Source organism: Sminthopsis crassicaudata, chromosome 2, assembly GCF_048593235.1.
Source record: "Sminthopsis crassicaudata isolate SCR6 chromosome 2, ASM4859323v1, whole genome shotgun sequence".
NCBI lineage: Eukaryota > Metazoa > Chordata > Mammalia > Dasyuromorphia > Dasyuridae > Sminthopsis > Sminthopsis crassicaudata.
This window is the reverse complement of record NC_133618.1, coordinates 580,610,085-580,631,017: the sequence shown is the minus strand read 5'-3', so window position 1 is coordinate 580,631,017 and position 20,933 is coordinate 580,610,085. Positions and strand designations below refer to the sequence as shown.

Sequence of the window (20,933 nt, the reverse complement as noted above, 5' to 3'; positions counted from 1 at the left end):
ATTATACTCATAGCTATACTATTGGGTGCCCCAACATATGTATTCTGATAGCTATATTTCAACCTAATTTCAATATATATTACATATATAATTTAATATGGTTTCAATATAAATTATCAATAACTATTTCAATGTAATTGGTTTGATGAAGTTATTTTATTCTCTTCATTTAAAACATGATTCTGGAAAAGGGTACATAGGTTTCACCAACTGCCCATGGGATCTAGGACACAAAAAATGGAGAACTCAATTCTAGTTCATTGTGATCTTTCCCTCTATTGACATCACTTGCACTGAACATCTCCTCTGGTACTTATCACTTCTTGCTTATAGTCTATTCATTCACATATGTCATCTTTTCTACTAGTCTATGAGGAGGCTGGGGCTGTCATATTCATCATTGCATCAGCTACCTCACCACCACCACCACCCCCTAACCAAATGTACCTAATAAAGAACCCTCAAATAATAAAAACTCATTAACTAACTTGAATTGAATTGAATCTACTCATTTTGTCTTTTCTTTAGAAAAAAAAATCTATTATTTAGTGACATAAGCTGTCCTTCCACTAAAACCAATGGTCTGTAAGAGCTTTGAGGGCTTAAAAAGCCACCTTAATGATGGTCTTCTCCAAATTTAATTGCATTGAATTTTAACTGGAAACCTCTCCAACTTAAAATCTAGACTTGATTCATCATTTACATTTTGCTAGAAGAGCCTTTCAGAACCCAGGTTCACCTCCATATCACAATGAGACTCTGAAGTTGGACTTTAGTTAAAGAGATGTGGGTATGTATATGTGTATGTGTTTTATGTATGTATATATATACAGAGAGAGAGAGAGAGAGAGAGAGAGAGAGAGAGAGAGAGAGAGAGAGAGAGAGAGAGAGAGAGAGAAAGGAGAGAGAGAGAGAGAGAGAGAGAGAGAGAGAGAGAGAGAGAGAGAGAGAGAGAGAGAGGAGAGGAGAGGAGAGGAGAGGAGAGGAGAGGAGAGGAGAGGAGAGGAGAGGAGAGGAGAGGAGAGGAGAGGAGAGGAGAGGAGAGGAGAGGAGAGGAGAGGAGAGGAGAGGAGAGGAGAGGAGAGGAGAGGAGAGGAGGAGAGAGAGAGAGAGAGAGAGAGAGAGAGAGAGAGAGAGAGAGAGAGAGAGAGAGAGAGAGAGAGAGAAAGAGGGGGGGTGAATGCCATATTGAAACAAATCTGGCCATACATATTCCCCATATCTAACTTACATAAAATCTAAGCGTAATTCTATAACCAATGTTATTTTGACTAGAGGTAGGATATATTTACATTATTTTCCTTTTCAGGGATGTGAATCATATTCAAAGACAAACTAACATAATAGTAACATATACACACATATATAGTCTCAGCTTGCCATTTCCTTTTATTACTTTTAATTCCATATTTCAGTTTAATTAAAAATACAATGCCTAAAGGCCCTACTACTAATGCATGACACCATTTATGAATATTTATCACCCAGGCTACATAAAACTGAATAATTATTAGCAATTAAAAGAAGGTCAACAGAAGACTCTCTGGCTTCAGTGGCTTGAGAGATCAGACACTCAGAGATCCACTCCCTCAGAGCTTTTTTGGCAAAGATTTTGCAAGACGAAGGAAGAAGGTCCTGGCTGACTGGACATAAAATGGTGTTGGGAGGACAATGTCCCCAAAGAAAGGACAAGAAGTTTTAGAGATGAGAACATTGGCAGTGTCCCTTTATATGTACTATTTAGGCCTAGAGGAAAAAAGTTTAGTGAAAAAAAAAGGGGGGGTTGATACGAGAGAGTACTATAGAAAGAGCAGAATAAGACTGGCTTAGCAACTAGAGTCAGAGGCTCAAACCAATGTAAGCATGCATCATATGTTCTCTCCTGCTTTGGTCCCCATGAGTGTAACGTGCTATTGTCTCCAGAAGCTGCTGATCGCTCTCTGGGAGGAGATCTGCTGTGTCAACTCAAATCTCTCAGACAGATTCTTCTTCCTCTAGAGAACCGTTGTCTCCAGACAGTTGCTGATAACTCTCATCCAGACGTGATTTCCCTTCCTGCAGAGAGCTGCGTCAAGTCTGGTCTACAACAGAGACTGACTTTTTCCCCCCAGAGCTGCCCTCTTTATCCTCCCAGAGAATGGGCATGGGATAATACAAGGGCTTCTGGGAAGAACCACTTCAACCAATGAACTTGCTCCTCCCAAGCATGCAAGCTCTTCCCCAGGAATTCACAAATCAAACTCCCAGGAAAGGCCGGAACTAGAAAATTGTCAAGTACCAACTTAGCACTTAGTAAAAACCTAACACATGAGCACTAGGTACTAGTAATCAGTAGAGTTGGCTTTCAGCCTCCATTCTATCATTGACTTTGAGCAAGTCCCTCAAACTATTCAAGCCTCAGTTTTCTCATTTACAACATGAGGATAAAAATTCCTTTTACAAAGAATAATTGCAAATAATGACAAACGTATACAAAGTCCTTAGTAAATAAGATATGCTATTTTGATGTGTGGGTTTATTATAACCAATCCCACCATTCATCCTACATCAGCAAAGGTCAAGTCTTTTAAACTTATTTTAAAAAGTGCCTAGCAATATCTTTCACACACATCCAAGAAAGGCAGAATTCTTGAACTGGAAGATGCTTCTGAAGCTATTTAGTCTAGTGTTTCTTAAATTTTTTTTTTCCATTTGTGACCCTTCCTAATAACCTGAGAAATTTTATGTGACCCCAGGTATATAGGTACATAAAATAGGTATACAAATCAAATATTTACTGATAGTAAATAATAATGGCATGGCCTCCCACAGTCAGTGATAAGGGTCCATATGGGGTCAAACAACAGATGAAGATCCTGGAACCAAATCTATCCTCCCACCATTTTAAGTTGCTTTTAAAGTAACTATTGGATGAAGTGGTGATAGAACTGTTAGAGATCATCTAGTCCATTTCTCTCATTTTGCATACCAGGAAACAAAGGTTTCTAAAGTTTAACTTGTCCATAAACACAGAAGCAGAGCTAGGATTGAAACCCAAATCCTCTGATTTCACGAAACCACAAGGCCTCTTAATAGATTCAACAACTTCCATTCAACTCAATTGACATTTTCTGAATAATTTCTCTGTATAAGTTTTCTAGGTACTAGGTAATATGTAGAGATGAATATGATCCAGCACCTACTTTAAAAGAATTTGTAGTCTAATAAGGTGGATAAGAAATGTCTACAGATACCCTTAATAAAAAATAGAAAATAATCAATTTATGAGAATGTTTTGGAGCTCAGAGGAAAAAGAGCCCGCTTCCAACTAGAGTGATCAATATTGAGTGAAAATCATTTGTTAAGACTTATTATATGCATGGAGGGGCAGCTGGGTGGCATAGTGAATGGAGCATCAGACCTGGAGTCAGATAGATTCATCTTTCTAAGTTTAAATCCAGCCTCAGTTACTTACTAGCTATGTAAACTTAACCTTGTTTGCCTCAGTTTCCTCATCTGTAAAATAAATCAGAAAAGGAAATGGCAAACCACTTTAGTATCTTTGTCAAGAAAACTCCAGATGGAGTCACAAAGCGCTGGGCATTCCTGAAAAACTATGACACATACACATGCCATTGGTTGGTGATAACAAATAAAAAAAATCAAAGCAATCCTTGACCACATGGACCTTACAACTGAATAGGGGAAGCATCATATAAAAGTCTGGATGGTGTCCAGAAAGAATCACATGTGCTGAGTTTTGAAGGAGGAGAAATCATACTAAAGACCTTGGTGAGCACCATGTTCCAAACATAGTCAAAATTAGACCTTGTTACTCTCTACATGGGTTAGATTAAAAAATGCACTTGGTGAAAAAAAAATAATGTTTGCTCAGCTTGAATGCTGACTAATGCTCAGGCAAATTCCCAGGCCTCAGCCTGTTTCCACCCCTCCCCTACACACACACACACACACACACACACACACACACACACACACACACACAGAATATTTTATACAACAGGGGCACCAGCTCTACAGGCAACTCTGACAGGCTGGTTAATGTTGTTGAGATATTCTGAACATTTTAAAATACTGCAAGATAGACTACCACTCATATTTACAAAAAATATTTTTTAACTTTCATTTCTTTCCTCTACCCAAAGCCATAAATGGGAATCCTAGCACCTAGGGAAAAAGGGACCCTCCCCCCAAAACTATATAGAGTCTCTGCCAATGTCTCTAAAGAGAACACTCTCCCCCTCAGGAATAATAGTCTGATTTCAACATCCTTACTCAAGGACTCTGTTTCTTGCCTTTTCTCTTTAAGATTAGGGTTAAAAACCCAAATGTTCATGGCAGGGAACACCAAAACTGAGAAATAGTTGCGTAAATCAAAAGAGGTACAGCTAATAGCCAACACTACTGAGAAAACATTTTAACCAGTTTCCTCAGAGCTGGTCAGTGAAGATCTCATTGACAATAAGGGAAAGAATCTGTTTTGTTTTATAAACAGATTGGTTTAAAGAAGGTGGACTCCAAAGGAATCTGGAGGTAATTCTTTTAATTATAGAAAACAAACCTGTAGAAATCAGTGCTCCAGCAATGACTCTTATAAATGGCTGACATTGCTATGAAATTTTTATAGTTTGCAGACCATTTTTCTATAATTATCTATTTTTCTCTTTCAACAACACATATGGTGATTTTTTTTTGCAAATAAAAAATTGAGAATCAAAAAATTTAAGAATCTGGTTCATGGCCACAAAGATTGTAAGTAATGGAGACAAGAATTCAACAGTCTTTCTGACCTCTTTCCACCTAGTGAATAGGACCAAATTTAATTAATAAATTAAATTAATTCAACATGCATTTACTAAGGGTTTATTATATAGGGCGATATATGAAACATATGATGAAAAAAGCATCATTTCTGACTTTAGAGAACTGAGTTCAGCAAAGGAGACAAGACATAATAAACATTAGAATATTCACAATTTAATTCACTATTATGAGTGTATCTTATATAATCTTACATAAGGTAAACAGCACTACCAATTCATTGACATGTAAGCATTCACTGTACCTGATGAGGCATGGGTCAAACTAGGAGGATTCCCAAAAGAGTTTTACTAGAGAAAAAAAGCTCCAAATTTTCTATTCCTCAATTATCCTTGCCTTGGAAGAGAGAACATTCCAAACCAAACCTCTTCTCCCTCCTTTAGTTTCCTAGGGCACTTTCACCTCCAATATTCTTATATGCCAGTGGCAAATACACACTGCAGGAATCCTATTTCCTTAGTTCTACTGTTCCTTCCAGTTACAGAATCCAGAAACCATACATACATAGAAGCAGAAAAAAACAAAAAATCAGAAGATCCAGCTCTGCTACTAATGCCTGTGTCACTTAGGGTACCCATTTGTTCTCTCTACTTGCAAAATAGTTTAATTGAATAGTCTTTAAGTCTCTCCCAGAGTCATTATTTTATTACTCTGTGCTTCCAAAATATACCACCCTTTGAGTTTTATTTGACTAGCAAAAGTATTGATCCAGTCCACCTCAAAGTTTTGTAGTCAAAACTGACCCCGGGTAAGAGTTATCACTCTGAAAACATCCTTTTCCTTACATCCTAGGGAATTTATTGTGGCAAGAAACTTCAATATGTAAATATCAAAAAAAAGAAAAATAGTATTTTTCCTGCTATGTCATGTTTATTATTGGGTTGAGCTCCCCATCTCTCCCACCCTATATTTCCTCTTCTCTCCTCCTCGTGCCTGATGCTTTCAATGATGCTACAATCCAGTCTCTGTGACTCTGGAAATGTTTCCATGGTGATGAGCAATGATGTCATAAAGAAGGGATTGTGATATGGCTGAATGAAATCTGGCGCCAGATGCATCCTGAACAGAGATTAAAGTGAGGCGAGAGCTTCCCTGCAGGCCTGTCCCAGGGAATGGAAATCTCGCATTCTGAGGGTAGAAATGAAGAACAAAAAGAATTCCAGGCAGTTTCATGGTTATTTGATTACATTTGGAAAGAAGGAGGCTCAAAAGGTCCAAACAATACCAGTTAGCTCAGTCCTCTAAGGTTCAGGGAGCAAGGGTAACTAATTCTCTCCTTTAGTCTGGGAAGATCCAAATAGATAGCGGCTGTTCTCCAATTGCCATACATTGTTTGAAGACCCTAATCAGAGCTCTTATAAGTTTATAACACATTCTATTAAAGCTGAAGGAAACAGACCATGAGTAAGAGAGCCACTTCCATCACCAGAACTCTACTGTCTAGAAAGAGCTGTCACCTCACCTTGAGATTTTCTTTTTAGAGGGAATAGAAACCTGCAAAACCCCTCCCAGAAGAGTTCCACAGGGCTGGGCTTTGGGGAGGTGTCTACTCTGAAACAAGTAGGCCTTCTGAGATGGGGGAGAGACTGTTAAATAGCCTGATGGCACAATAGCTGGAAAATTAAACACTACCTTGGTCCGAAGTCCTCGGAAATGCAGGAACAGATGCATTGCCATCAGAAAGAATCTCCCTTGAGAGGGAGGCACAGTCGCCAGCAGCTCAATTGAGATGCTCCCTCTTCTGAAGGAGGCTGGAGACAGTGGAGTGATTTGTAGCCGGAAAGAATCATGCCAAAGAAGCTGGCACTTTTCAGCCAAAGGGAGCTGATTAATTCCCAGTGTCCCACAGGAGGCTCTGAGAGAATCCATACTGCTCACAGTGCCCATCATCTTCCTCCTTCTGTGTCTTCTTGAAGCAGAATCACCAAACAATAAGCCACCCTCCACAAAAACAGACAAGCATGCTAGTCTTACTGCACTTCAGAAACATCTCTACTGGATACGAATTTTCATAGGAAAATAGTTTCCACTGAGCAGGCGGGACATGTGCCTTTTCTTGTTCATGCAAAGTTGGAAAATGTTTCTTTGATATACAAAGATAATCCTACTACTGCTATCAGTTACACAAAAGTGTGACTTGTTTGGGGGAAGTAGATATTCTTGCACATTCCTCTAGGGACTAAGTATTCACTTTTTAAAAAAGATAATTATCTGCATTTTAAAGATAACTACTAGCTCAACTAATGTTGGGCTAGAGGATAAATGGGGGGGCCTGATTAATGATTCTTCTGCAACTAGGTTCAGAATACTCTCTTATTATAATTAAAGTTCTTTTTTTGTTTGTTTGTTTAGTTGGCAGTCTGAGGCCAGTGTTAACAATAAATGTGTAATCAAGATGGTCATATTTACATGTTCATCCATGGCCAGGGTTAGGGATATTTTCTTCAGAGATCAGTCTGGGATAAGAATTAGAGATTAATGGTGGACCATACTTATAGACCACATAGGAGCAGAGTTATGATAATAAAACTGAGATAACTGGCACATTCTGGGATGAACCCCATGACTCCATTGCCTTAGCACAGAACCCTCTAGCTACAGTAAACGTGCAAAGTCATATATACATGATATTGTATATTTTGTATCTCCTTGTTTATTGAAACTGCTCACAACTTATCTAAGTGATCTCATATAACAAGTTGATTTTGAATTCACCAAACCCCTGAGTTTTAGTCCTAAAACTATGTTCCCTCATTCTTTCATGGCTTAATTTTGTTAGGGAATTGAACTGCCCCTCTACATGGAAATCTATTCTCATCCTAATTTCCTGCCTTCCTTTGTTTCCTTCAAGTCCCAGTAAAAATCTCCCCTTCCACAAGAAGTCTTTCTTTGTTTTTGTTTTTTATTTGTTTTTCAGAGGCAATCTCATTCCATTTTGAATACAGAATTTACTTGACACTGGAGTTTGGTGTTATTTTGTGTGAAGGATATTTTCTGATATTCTCCTCATCCCATATAGATACTTGGTGTAGGAATAGCGTTTGAAAATGTTCTAAGGCTTCCAGTATACCTTGTCCTTCATGCAACAAACATTTTTAAAATCAACTGTTATGTATAATGCACTGTGCTAGATAAGGATATAAAAGTAAGTCATGGTCCCTGCTTTCAAATATCTTGTAGTCTAGTAAACAAAGAATTGCAATTTTAACAAAATAAATTCAGAATAATAATACAAAATTTAAAAATCAGACTTGGAAGTCTAGAGAGAACCTGCCTGAAGAAATGAAAGACAGGGAATTAATATGTTCTCCATTGTTGTGCATCTGAAAATTGAATTTTTTAATAGCTAAGAAGAGAGGCTGAGGAATGATGGAATGATGCTGCTCTTCATTACTGTGAACCTGAAATTAAAAACCCCACCCCACCCCACCAAAAAGAAGAGAAGGGGTGGGAGAGCCAATAGGAAGAAAAAGCTACTGCTCCATTCACCAGCAGTACAATACATTGAAGTCTATATTGGTTGCTGGGCAACCAACAAAAAGCATTCCAGAGAGCAAGGGGCTAATTGGATTAATGAATTAATTGGACACTTCCCAGTTAGGTGACCACTTTATCCTAAACTATATCATTTTTCCTTTCCCTTCTATCATGTGAGTATCTAATTCCCTGTCAGGGAGCCTCTAAGGGACTCCTATGGTTGACAAAAAGGCTGGATTAAGTGGATTCAATTCCCTACCAGTTTTATAATGCTAAGTGCTTGGATGTTTTCTTTTTTATTATAGCTTTTTATTGATAAAACATATGCATGGGTAATTTTTCAACATTGATCCTTGCAAAAACTTCTGTTCCAACTTTTCCCCTCCTTCCCTCCACCTTCTCCTTTATATGGTAGGTAGTTCCATACATGTTAAATATGTCAAAGTATATGTTAAATAAGATATGTGTATACATATTTATACAGTTATCTTGCTGCAAAAGGAAAATTGGATTTAGAAAGAAGGTAAAAATAGCCTGAGAAGAAAAACAAAAATGCAGTGCTTGGAGGTTTTCAAAGATGAACAGGTATAGAGAAAGTTGTCATTATTATGGTAAAATGTAAATTCAACTATCTAGAAACCCACAAGTAACTTAATCCATTTTCCTAAACTGTCCTGTGAATTTGTCTAATGATGGAATTAGGAGTTAGGAAATAATATCTCTGTGCTAATATCAAAGATATTTGGTGGTAAGTTCATATGAGAAATTGTATGCTTGGCTTTCTTGGCAAATGACACTGCCTCTCCCATCTTCACCTCTAGTAGGTTCCTTTAATTATACGAAAACTCTAACAGCAGCAAGAAGGATGGATGAGATGGCTATGAAATGATGCAGGAAGCTGGCATTGTAACTTCAATGCCCCCCATTCTTTCAGATGGAAGAAATTCATATCCAGGAACTTATAAAGGTTAAGTCTTGAGGGAAAGGCCTCAGGCTGAAAGGTACCAAGGTATGGGTCTTGCCTCCACAAACAATTTGCTGGTAACAGACAAGTCACTTCCAATTTCACTGTATCACTGTTTCCCTTTCACTAAAAAGAAGTAAATAATCTCTGCTTTTTACTTCATAATCATTAGTCAAATATTTCTGGATCCTTTCCCACTGTTAGCCTTTTTCAGAGACAATTTTTGTCTTCCTCTCTGCCTGCTATCTCATCCCTTCCTGGCTCAGATCTGAAAAATTCATTCCCACTAAGGACACTAATTCATTACCTGTCAGACTTTTTAAAAAGAGTTTATAAATGGCAATCTGTACATGCTCAAATCATACTCACCTCATCTACACAGAATCTACTCCATCCTAGCCCCCTTCTCAGCAATGCCCCCTAGAACTATCTTCATATCTCTTGTAAAACATTCATTGATAACACACTGCTTTTCATTATACTCATTTGTATACATGACTTTTCTTATCTACTCCAAAGCAAAATTTCCTTTGAGATACAAACTGTATTTTATCTTTATATCCCCCACAGAGTTTGCATATACTCTAACATATATAATTCATACAATAAAATATCTTTTAAATTCATTGGGATGAATCAAGCTAATTAATCTGGTCTCTTGCCCTCAGAATGTTAACAGTAGGGTTTTTTTTTTTTTGGTCAAGAGGAAGGTTAAACTGGATGGCTTCCAAGGTCTGTTCCTACTCAATTTCTATGCTTCTGTGACCTGCCTAGTGTCATATATCTAATAAACATACAAACCAAGATTTACAAATAGGATGTATAATAACCCTTTCTAGTATTATTTCAGTGTGTGGTCAGAACAGATTTGTTGAATTTACATTTAATTGGACCCAACATGACTATTTAGGTTTTCAATCATCAAGAAGATATTATAGAGTCATTTTCTGATGTCCCAAAATTATAGGATGTAGGTAAATCCTTTTCTCTTCAAATGTATTAAGCTAACTCTGCATACAAATACATAGAACGCTATATATGCACCACCTTATTGATAAATTTTTCTACTAGTCCTAGCTGCTGCAAAAAGATCAATTTTGGCCTTTTCCTCAAACCATGATCTTCTCAGTTTTGCAAATAGGCTTGGCTGAGGGTGGGGGTGGACTGGCTGTGAACTACTTTGGCACCAGGTCTTTTTCTCAGGGCATGTGGGGTTGTTTTGCATGATGTAATTGACTCCAGTTTCTCCCACCCATCCGTAAAAAATTCATAAGTGCCTAAAAAACAAAACAAAGCCAGGAGGGAAAAAGGCAATTTTAAAACGTATTCTGCTGCAGAGGCTGCTATTCCTGCAGGCATAGTAGATATTAATAATTCAACAAAATATTACAGTAATTACTATACTTTGCAATATCACAACAGTGCACTTTAGCACAACTCCTACAAATCTCCTTGCAACTGCCATTAATAAGTAAAATGCAATTCACCATATTAAATTTGTTGTTTAAAAGCTAAATATTTCATTGGAACTAATATATTTTAAATAATCAGCTAGGACCACTGAAATCCCCAGACCTGCATTTCTCCCCCTTCAAATGAAATTACATCGTAAGCATTCAATCAGAAGTTGAGTTCAACTGTAACATTTATATCCTGACTATTAAGACTCAAAAGTTCCCCTTTGGATGGACCTGGAATACACTCAGCAGTTGGGCACAGCCAGAGCCTGATTAGGCTGCTATAGAGAGAAGATTGAAAGGAATAAGAAGAGAAGATTAGCTATATTGGGCCCCGGTGATTGGATAACTCTTCAAACTTCAAGGAAATATCCCCATGGATTTTAAGAGTAGAAGATGGCAAGTGAACTTCAGAAAAAAAATGTGAATCAAATTTTAGTGGAAGAAGGTACCAGAGAAATCACCTGGTCCTAATCTGTCATGTTACAAAGAGGTCTAGAAGAACAAAGTAAACTGACCAAGGTTACACAGATGGATTTAGGTATTTTAAATCCTGTCCTGCTCATTCACCTTTGCAGCAGACTGCCTCTTTATGTCTCAGGTTAGCATTTTACCTGCTGTTAGTGTTTATTCTAGATAGCTATTGTACCTGACTTCAAGTCCAAGATTTCAAATTATTAGGTTCCACAGGCATTCCTGGTTGGAGGTATGGAGGGAGGAAGTATGGAACCGTTATATCAAGGGAGTCCCTTATTTTGAATGTAATGCCAATGCATTCCCTTCTCCAGATCAGGTCTGCCAGCATCCCAGCCATAACTCAGGGTAAAGGTGTGTGTGTGTCTGTATGTGTGCATATATGTGCATATACGCATGCATAAGTGTAGATAAGTAATGAGGTAAGGAGAGAAAAATGTAAATCACTTTTCCAGATAGCTATATAGAACCTAAAGGAAGTCAATTCTCCAAGAAGACTTCCCTAATCATTACAGTTGTCATTATCATTTCCCTCCTTAATTGTTGTTAAGATTTTAATGGCCACATAATATATTTCATATTTGATAATACTCACTTTTTATCACCTGACAACATTAAACTTAACACTCTTATTACAATATATGATAATGTAATATTCCTTGGCAGTCTGGGTGACATAATGGTTATGTTTAGATTAGGAGTCAAGAAGACAAATTAAAATTTTGTCTCTTGACACATACTGACTGGGAAAAACGCTGGACAAATACTTAACCTCTTTGAGCCTCAGTTTTCCTCTTTGTAAAATGGAGATAAGAGCACCATCTCACAGGTCTGTTGCGAATATCAAATAAGATAATATAAAGCATTTTGCAAATCTTAAAACCACCACACTGTTAGCTATTATTATGTGTATTACATTTTTATCAGATCACAAGCTTCTTAAGGGCAAAAACTATTATTTAATTTTGTTTTTCTTACCTTCAGGGCATAGCTTAGTACCTTTTCCTCAGTAAGCATTTTAAATATTAAAAGACAAATAAATATAATTATATATGAATCTCATTGTTCTATATTTTCTAAATTTTCCAATAGAATATAGGATTGAGAGTGGAATATTTCTCATCCCTCCCCATAATTCAAGAACATTGCACAGATCTGGGCACATAGAAGGTACCTAGGAAATGAATCCTTACTGTATTGAATTTAATGAGAAGAAATAGGGATATTAAAATCCAATACTGCAATAGAAAACTAAAAGAAAATCATCCAAATCATGCTAATATCTAGGAATATTAATTATTTAATATGGAATGAAGTGGGGCCATTGGTTCAAACTTAGACCTATGTAATTAGCACCTCAATACTGTTTATCCCAAATGGACTCTGACCTGAGAGAAAATAGTGCAACCATCTTGGGAAAGGGACAGAGAGCTGTCCAAGGTCCTGGAGCATCAATTTATTTGTGTCTACTGAAGGGGTCTTCATCTTAATCCGACAATTATATATGTGTGTATGTATGTGTGAGATTGAGAGAAAGACAGACAGAAACAGAGAGACAGATGGAAACAAAGAAGTAGAGAAACAGAGACAGAGACAAAGAAGCAGAGAAACAGAGACAAAGACAAAGAGGCAGAGAGAGAGAGATCTGTCTTGAATTCACTTTGCAGTTTACAAGGCACTTCATTTCTATGATCTTACTTGAGCATCACTGGGAAGATATCAGGGAGACTTGTGATAAGAAAAAAGCACTCTGGATATGAAGTCAGAATCTCAAAGTTGGAAATGACCTCAAAGGTCATTAAGTCTGACCTAGAGCTGACAAAAATCCCCCTTACAACAAACACAACTATTGGTTACACAGATCCTTTGTTTAAAAATATCTAGTGAAGGAAGGAATCCACTATCCCTTCAAAGCATAGACCATTATATTTTGAGATAGCAGTGTCATAAATTTCCATCACAAGAAGCCTAAGTTTGTTTTTTTTTTCAATTTCTACTCATTGCTCACAGTTTTATCCTCTGGGATCAAACAGAGCAAGTCTATTTCCTATAGCACATAATTTTCAAATAGTTGAAGACAGTTTTTATGTCCCTTCTAAGTCTATCTTCTCTAGGCTAATGCCACCACTCCACCTCAGTTCTATCTAGTAATAATCATATTATTATTAGATGAAGCTAGGTCATTTTTCTATAGAAACACTCCAACCTGGCACTGGACTTCCTAAATATATGGCACCCAGAACTAAATACAGTGCTCCAATTGTTGTCTGATCAGGGCAGACTTTGTCAGAATTATATTATATTCTCCCTTACTCTGGATACAATTAATAGAGATTTATACCCAAAATAAAACACAACTTCCTTAATATGTTTCACAAAACCCATTCCCCCTTCTGTTCTTTGAAACAACCTCCTTTTATCATTATTTTATTCTATTTATTTTTCTCCCTTTCCCAGGGCAACACTCCCTCTAGTGTTTGTGTCAAGGATCTGAGGCTTCACACATCAAGTACACTCTCATCCTACAGGAGAGAAACTTGAGCTTTAGGCTGAAAGGGGTTGTATCTTACTCCAAAGCTAATTAGCCAATATTGCAGGTACCCTCCCTTTCAGTGAGAAGCTAAATATATTCAGTAGATTGTCCTGGATGCCAGCCCTACTTCACATTTAAGCATTAAGAGAGAACTCAGAGAAAATGAATTAAGACAAAAATAGGAACTTTGGGGCCTATCCCATTATCTCTACAGAGCCTTCTGCTGACAACTGTATATTATGCTTGCCAAAGGAGTCTGAAAGCCAAATTTTGTTTGTTTTCCTTTTTAAAAAAATAATCATACATCTACTTTAAGATGATTTACAATGAGGAATATCCAAAGATGAACAACCTAGATTTCCTCCCTCGTTTATCAATTCTCCTCTCCAAGAAAATTTTAAAAAGCAAAGCAGGGGTACCCAGTTAGGAAGTAAAGTTACATGTACTTTTTTGTCTTTAGAAACAGACTGTTAGTTCCATGAAGACTAGAAGTGTGTATTATCCACCTTCTACATCTTCCAATCATCCTCAGAACAATACTGATTTATTGAATGAGAAGCTCATTCAATGTATATAAACTATTAGATGACAGGATATAGTAGTGAGAGGGAGTCAGAAGACCCAGCTGTGTCACTGACAAACCACCTGAAACCTGGGCTAGTCACCTTCACTCTTTGGGCATCAGTTCCTCTTCCATCAAATGAGATTACTAATAAGATCCTTTTCTTCTCTAATGTTCTTTCAACCTATTTATATTCTTTTTTACTTATTTATATTATTAATCAGTTCTTTATAGTGACTGTATGTAAAGATTTTACTTTCACTTCAAGAATTCTAACTCCATGAGATTAGCCAATCACACTAGACTGGCACCACTAACATCTTGGTCTCCTATTTTACCATTTCTCTTTTCTTTCCAGTTCTCCCCTTGAGCTAATTTTTAAAGGCTGCCCTTATGATCAATATACCAAGGTTTAGCAAATTAGTTGTAATTAGCTAGCACTTGACTTACAGTGATTCTGATTCTATGCAGGCCCTATAATTTTTATCCCATCCCTGAATGAACAATCTTACTCCTCAGTGAAAGAATTCAGAGCTAAACCCTTTAATAGGAACTATTATTACTCAGACTTCATTACTTTTTTTTCCAAATTTACTATTGCACATTTAGTTATGTACTATGAGGAACAACATTACCATAAATAATTAAACCCAAATACGCTTATCAAAATAAATGAGCAAAACACTCTCTCATAATGTAACCAGCCTTGATTCACTCACTCCTTCAAGAAGCAAGGTGACTCACATGAGGCCCCCATTAACAACAGTGAGTAAGATTCTGCACACCCAATGCTAACAAGACTTTTATTAAATCTGCAGATGTAAGCTCAAGAAGGGAAAGGCTAGGCAGTCCAAAGAACAAAATGCGGGAATTTGAATTAAAAACTTAATATAGGCCTCCCCTGAAGAACTTGGAAATTTACTCTTTCTATACCTCAGTTTTTGCCAACTCTTTTAGGAGTATTTAGTCTCATCTTTTTGAAAGCATTGTTGACCCCCTTGAAAAGCTATCTTCTGCGGAAGAAGCAGATGGAATAGAAGAGTAGAGACTGGCTGAGGTTAAATAGAGAAAAATAAAGGAAGAAAATGCAGAAGAGATAAATAAGTGTAAATATATCTTATTCCTACAGGCCATAAGAACCTCCTCAGGCTTCAGCTGCCTCACTTGCAAATGGAGCTGAGCTAGATGGTCATTAAGGTTTCTTCCAACTCTGAAGCTGAGTGACTCTATGACAGATCTTTCTGCAACTAGACTTTTTATCTGTGATGCATTCTACACATAACCAATATTCAATCCTCTTCTATCACATCTCTGATCATGTCACTTCCAGCTCAAAAGTCTAAAGTCTTTGATTTAGCAACAAGGGCCACCAGTAACCAACTTTAACTCCCAATGTATAAACCTTAAAGAATTCTCTACTCCACCTTCTCAGGATCCCCATGCCATCACCACTTCTCCCTTTTTACTGTCATATCCTGTTTTCTAGAACTAAAGCCCAACTATCAAACAATATACTGAGCTTGGCATAACAACAATCCTTTGCACTGATCCTCTGGATGAATTCTGCCATCATAAAATCCCAGAACTGTTTTACACCAGTTTCAGATGGTCCCCAAACTCAGAGAAGCACCTGTATGAACCATGTTCTGGTCATAAAACACTGCTAAGAATCAAACTTATCTCATTGTTACTGTTATCCCTCATCACCAGGGCTACAGCTCCCTGTGAAGCCATTGCTATATGTATTAAGAAGTGACCTCACTAAATCCAGAAAGTTCTCCTAGAAGAGGCTCTGGCACATATGTCTAGTTTTCCTCCTTCAATAGAATTTGACACATAGCAGTACTTCATAGCTAAAGAAAACTTTCTACTTATGACCCCTATTGGCCCTATTTTAAAATTTTCATTTCTTAAAAGTTAACTATCATAATAACCCATATGAGCCTTTTAATATTTTCCAATTAACAGTGATTACATAACTTCTGCGATTTTTTGGTTACTGGTATTTATATTTGACAAGCCAAACTAGCCTATTCAACTGCTCACAAACCTTTCTGACTATAAGACTCAGTTCCAGACTCACATATATAAAGCCTTTCCAGGCTATTCCAATGCACAGTATCCTCTCCTTCCACTGAACTCAGAGAATTTAAACAATATGTACAATAGCACAAATGATATTAATTGAGGTCATATAAAAAATCTCTCCTTGGCTAAACATTCAAATGTTCCTTCAACCAGACCTTTACAAGAGCTGATCAAAAATATCTGAGGGTCTCTTACCCAACTACCCTTTAAGAAAATTCAAATAAGTAAAAAAAAATCATCAGATAAGGTAGGAATTGAATCCTCAGCTTAGTTTTCTGGTCCTTGTGTGTCCTTGGGTAAATTGCTTACCTTAGATAGGTTTTCCCATCACAAACTATTTGGTTTATTCTATTGTTCTTTAAGGGATGAGGCTGGTCTCACAGATTGATGAGCACTAAAGTGACTCTGGTCATTTTAATTGATGTTTGAAGTCCAAAGAAAATAGCCCCTTGATTCTTCTCTCCCTCCCTACTTCTAGTTTTCACTTAACCTAACAATGTTGGAAAGACCACTTTCCAGTTTCCTTCCTTTGTCAGCAAAAAAGCTGATTCCAGCTATTCCATTTCTGCAACCATTAGCAGGGACTCCCACTTAAAGTAGTTTGCAACTTCTATTTGCATTAAAAATGCTATAGAAATCCATGAGGAAATATTATTCTGTTTTCCAGTTATGCTAATGCATTGGATGAAACTGACAACCCTGGGGACAAACTGGCTTTGGCCAGTCCCCCACCCCCAGGGGTGCCCTTTACTTCCCACCTGACCAGAGGGAAGACAACTATCAAGAGCAATTAGTGTTGCAATATCCCACTTTATTTCTCAGAGATATCTTAGCTGAAATAGCTCTCCTTGTAATATTAATTAAAAACAGATTTTTTTTGGCAAACTCCTGAAAAATGGTTTCTGAGGCAGGCAGGCTTCATTATTAAGTCTCCAAGAAGGAAAATGCATTAAGATATTGTGACATCAGTAATGTGCATAGGGGCAAGGAGGATTGGATAATCCAGCCAAAAAAATATTTGAAAAATCTGTTTGGGAATTGCAATTAGAATATCCATCCAAGGAATACAATTAATCTGATCAAACTTGTCACTATTTTGAGCATTAGGGATAAATATTTTAGAGCACAGTCCAACTGAATTAGTTGTGTGTGTGTGGGAGAGACTATGTAAGAGAAACTGTATCTTCTCTATTTCCTAAGAGACAGCTCCCAGGAGGAACAGAGGCCTGACACTTACAATTATCAATATCTTCTTTATTTTCCCCACCCAAGTGCATTTCTCAGTGTCTTTATTGAAATATGTGCTCGATACTGTGTTATGTGAAATTTACCAGCATTGAAGTGAACATCAACGGTTATAAAGTGAAATTTGGCATTCTCACCAGAATCTAGGAGAGATTGGAGGAAGAAAGAACAAGATGCTAGGGATGTTTTTAGGAAGAAAAATGAAAGGGAAGACCAAGCTTACTTTCATAACATTGAATTCTCAAGAGTCATTTGCCAACCTATTGAGCAGGGAGATGCCAGTTGAAAGAAAAAAAAAAAAAAGCTATGTGATAGTCTCTTTCCATATGAGCTCTACAGACAGGGTCCATGGCCTACAAGACAAATATTTAACACAAAGACATCAAAGGAATTCCAGCTCCAGGAGACTAAAGGCATCTGGAAAAACCTCAAATCCCTTTCTTCTTAATCAAGTCCCTATTGACATATATTGTTCTCATATTTCTCTTTCTCTCTTTCTTCTCTCTCTCTCTCGTCTCTCTCGGGTCTCTCTCGGGATCTTCTCTCTCTCTCGTCTCTCTCTTCCGTCTTTCTGCTCCTTCCCCTTCTTCTTTTCTCTCCCCTACCCCCCTTTCTCCTTTCTCCCCTAGCTTTTTCTCTCCCTCTTCTTTTGCCTCTTTGCCCTCTGTCTCTCCTTTTCCCTCCTTTCTTTCCTCTCTCCCACCTCCCTCCACAACAGTAGATTAATAATTGATTAAAAAATTTAAAAGCCCAGGGACCAGAGTCCATTCATATGACACCCTTCCTTTTTCCCCCTCTGTTAAAGATTCCTTTCTCCTAACCCTCTAAAAAGAGGATCCAACCCTGAGATAGTGGAAGCAGAGGCTCCCTCTTCTGGGGCTTTGAGGTCCCCTCTCAAGCATAACTAGCTCTCATGATCCTCACAGTGACTCTCTTTTCCACTCTCTCTTTTACCTACCCTTTTCTCTTTCCTTATTTCAAACCCACTCAGGGTTGATTTACACTGATGTTTCTACAATGGAACCCAAAATACCCACATTACAGATGGGGAGTAAAAAGTCAGTGAGACCAAATGTATTTGCATCAAGAACAGGAAGATCTCTATATTTGGAAAAATAAGACTACTGGCCTTCTAGAGAATAAAAAGTTTAACTCTTTGAAAACTGAAATGAGAGCTGGAATTGTCCATATCCCTTTGAAAATAGCCATGCTAAATATCTTCCTACTGTATTATTTTTTACTTTTATATTGATTAAATAGGAAGTTTCATGTAAGCTCATAATAATCCATCAACCTCAAAATGATTTTTATTTAAAAAATCTATTTTCCCCCAACTGAGAGAAAGAGAAAAACCGTTAAATAATCCAAATCATCCTTTCCAGCTTTGTTTCCCTTAAGACTACTACAGACAAGGGATTAGTTTTCCTGTTCTCAGATCCAATTAGTCTCAGTAGACTCCCACAAGTATGTACTTGTGGCATCTGAAAATCAGGACCAAAAACTCATATACCTACTTGAAAGTATTACAAGCAGCACTCCTAGACCCTAAAGGTGAGTAAGCCTGAGACCCCAAAACATATCTATGATTTTGTCTTTTTTCCTGACCTAACATGTTTAGGAATAACATAATGAATAAAGCTCTTCAGCTCTGCTCCCTGACAAGACAAGTTGAATACTCCCATTGGTTTACATCTGAACCCAACTACTATTTCCCAGAGTGGTTTCCCTGGGTGATTCAGGCTAGGTACTTGACCGCCTTGTTCCTAACCAGCTACACAGCTGGATAGACAGGTCTGCAGAGAGAGAAAATGCAGCATGGCATTTAATCAGTCTTCTCTGAAAATATTTCCTACAAATGGCAGTCCTCCAGCTTTTATCAACTCTTCAACAATACATGCTTTTAAAAATGGGTAGGTGGGTGGGAATAAAAAATAGTATCCTAGTTTTGCTTGTCCAATGAGAAATATTAATGGAAACAGACCCTTAGAAAAGGTATTCCCTGCACAACCCAAGACACCACACTCATATTGTGATACGACTTCTACAAAATGTATATCTTATTACACACACACACACAAACACACACAAACACACTTCATTGTTTTCTAATAAAAATGGGGAAAGTTTAGATTTGCACTCTCTCCTGCCGAATCATCCCTGAGTTGATAGTCAACCTAACTGATTAGCAAAAAGACATTAAGTAGCCAGCCAGCAGCTCCCTCACTCACAGCCTAGAAACAGATTTAACCCCCATGGAACTTTAAGAGCCTACCATATTCACAAAGAAGGGGCTGACATAAGTGGTTGGGGAAAATAACCAACTATTGCACTGGAAACCCAGACGAAGATGACCTGACTCATAGCCAACCTTCTAAATATACACTTATTTCAAAAATCCATGTGTCATTTATGTGTCATTAAGAAAGGAACCCAGCTCAAAAGGAAAAAAAAAACTCTCCAGTAAACACCACTCTGCTGAATCTCTCACTTTAATAATCACCAATCCAACCCCATCCAGTCCAAATTAGAAATGGTGGTTTAATAATAATAATAATAATAATAAATTCCTAAAGGAAAGGCAAAAAAAATCAATATTTTAAGGAGAGGGAGAAAATATTCCCCCTCTTACCCGCATACCCACCCCCCTAAAATATGGATCAGCAAATGAGCCGCTAGCACCAAAGGATATTTGTATCTCAAATCTTTCGCAAAAAAAAAAAAAAAAAAAAAAAAAAAATTTAACCCGAACGAGAAACCAGATATAAGGGGGAAAGAGTTATGTCAGGTTGGGGCAGAGGTGATACTTTGGTCTATGGTATTTCAAGCGGTCTTAGGAAAGGGGAAAGTAGAAACCGATAGAATTTGAGAAGCCCAGATTCTCCGAGATTTTACTCTTAAGAATTGGGAATGCTGGGAGGACCAGCCTCTGGACCAGAAGCGTCTTAGCTTAGCCTGGCCGCTGCAGCTGTCGCTGAGGGAGGGAACTGTAGATGGGCTGGAGGTGGGGTGAGCGGGGGAGGGGAGACAGAGCTGGGGGCTCAGAAACGACATCAATGGCGCCACCTCCTGATGCTATAGGGTCCGGCAAAACGCAGCTATCCGAGAAAAGAAAAAGGGACCAGTGGGTCAGCGGTTTCAAAATCCTTCTTGCTAGCCTCAGTACTACCAGCTGATTCTTGGGGGTGAAGAGTGGGGGAAGAAGTGAACTAGCAAAGGGAAAGTTTTCCTTGGTGCTCTCTTTTCCTTTCCTTTCTTTTTTCTTCCAGGGAGGAAGGAGAGATGGAGGCATTTCTCCCTTTATGCTTCAAACTT

At 37.7% G+C, this 20,933-nt stretch overlaps 1 protein-coding gene across 1 annotated transcript in view; it reads right to left on the bottom strand.

The window, feature by feature from the left end:
* SORCS3 (sortilin related VPS10 domain containing receptor 3) overlaps positions 1 to 20,933 on the bottom strand; it is a 694,559-nt gene that overhangs the window by 672,155 nt on the left and 1,471 nt on the right.